Genomic DNA, 2,032 nt, shown 5'->3' on the forward strand with positions numbered 1-2,032 from the left:
GAAGGTCTCCCTGCTTCCGTTACTGAATGACCTTTCAAGCCCATTTCAACCCAAACCACCCCGAAATTCCAGGAAAACACTGGGATTTGGGTCAGTACCAGGCATTGCTCCATGTGGAATCCTCAGCCGGGATGAGTAGTGGGGCCCTGTGCTCCCCTGGGAAGGTCCCGCCTGGTTCTCTGCCGGGAGCGGAAACCCCTGGAGGAAGGGCTGGCTCTGGGAAAGCCTCTTTGATCCCAATTGCACCATCCCAGGAAAAACACATCCAAGCCACCTTTCTGGCTGGATGAGTAGAAGTTGTCCAGGGATGGGAGCCAGCCCCGGGGAAGGGAGCAGGGAAGGACAACTTCAAGCCAGGGCTTGTTTGCCCTTGGCTCCTTCCAAGGACAGCCCGGGTTTGAATTCCTCCCATTTTCCCTGGATTCCGTAAGATTTATTCAGCTTGGTGGAGGTTTCTCCTAAGTTTTGTGTGTCCATGGTTAGAAAAGATGGGTTTTGCAGGGATGTGAGTTGGGAAAAACCTGTCCTAGCCTGGAGCAGCTCCAGTTTGCTCCTCACTCCCACCCAAACACAACCTGGGATAAATCCCTTAAAAATTAAGAGGAGTTTTGTGTATTTTTATGGATTTTCCCTTCACAGATGCTCTTTGCAATGGGGGAATGGGATGGCTCGATCCAGAGCTTCACTTGGGAAAAGTGGAGAACAGAGGGGGTTTGGCTCATCCTTCGGGAAAACCAGGCTGGAATGGGATCCCTGCACTGTTGTGGGGATGCATCAGTGACAATATTCCAGATTAATTCCACTTTTAGTTCCACAGTAATTCCACTTTTCTAGTATAGCAGCTCCTTCTGGATGGGAAAATCCAGGAGGGAGAGAAGCCCTTCCCTGGGATCACACAATCCTTGAAGCCCTGATGGGAAAAAAGGACCGGGAACGGTGGAACTGGTTTAATAAATGCAGTTATAAAATAAATCCACACCCTATAAAATATTTACTGTATCCTGGGCTAACAGTTTCCACTCAATAAACAGCTGGATCTGCACAGAATTCCCTGTGTCCCTTCGATAGGAATGGGATTTATCATGCTTTAATTTCACTGTGGCCCAGGGAAAGACTAAGGGACCTTCTTGCGGTCGGTGACAAAGGTTCAGAGCAGGAATATGGGGCAGGATTTGCCCGGAAAAAGGAATAAAGTGGATTCGAGTTTATTTCTTCATTAATTTTTTTTATTATATTTGATATTAAATTATGGTTTCTACAGGAGCAGCATCCAGCGGTTGCAACAGGGCAAGGGAACAGCAGCCCAGATGTTGAAGAGAGGAGGGGGGAAGGCGGGGGAAGGTGGGTGCGGGGATTGTAGGAGCAGAATGAGGGAGGGACCGCCCAGATGTGGCCAGGGGAGTGAGGGAGAACACCTGGTTACCAGCTGAGTTGCCCAGATGTGGCTGGGTCGGGGGTGGGTGGGGAGGGAGAACTCCTGGTTGCAGGTGGGGGTCATCCAGATGTGGCCGGACTGGGGGGGCGCCTGGTTGGAGTTGGGGGTCGCCCAGATGTGGCCAGGACGGGCAAGGTGCCCCTTGTTTTAGCTGGGATCATCCAGATGTGTCCGGACTGGGCTCGGAGCCCCCCAGATGTGGCGCGGGGGGGAGGGGACGAGTCCAGCTGTGCCGGTGGGCGGGGCTTATAGCCCCGCCCCTCGCGTGACGTCACTCGCGTTCTAATTCCACCGTTGCCACGGGCAACGGCCCCTCCGCTCCTCCCCCCCACCGCCTCTCAAATCCCACTTCTCTATTGGGCAGAAACCCTGTCACTCAACACCGCCCCGCTCTCCCATTGGCTCTCTGGCGAATAAGCCCCGCCCCCCGCCCTGCTTATGCCCCGCGCTCGGCGGAGCTGCCGCGATCGCTCCGGGGCTGGCGGGCCTGAGGGGGCACCGGGGGTGAGCGGGGGCACGGCCGGGGGGCTCTCGGGGCACCCCGAGGTGGGATCTGCACGGGGAAGGGTTGGGGAGTTGTAGGGCTGCGGGGTTTGA

The sequence above is a fragment of the Corvus cornix genome, chromosome 2 (genome assembly GCF_000738735.6).
Source record: "Corvus cornix cornix isolate S_Up_H32 chromosome 2, ASM73873v5, whole genome shotgun sequence".
NCBI lineage: Eukaryota > Metazoa > Chordata > Aves > Passeriformes > Corvidae > Corvus > Corvus cornix.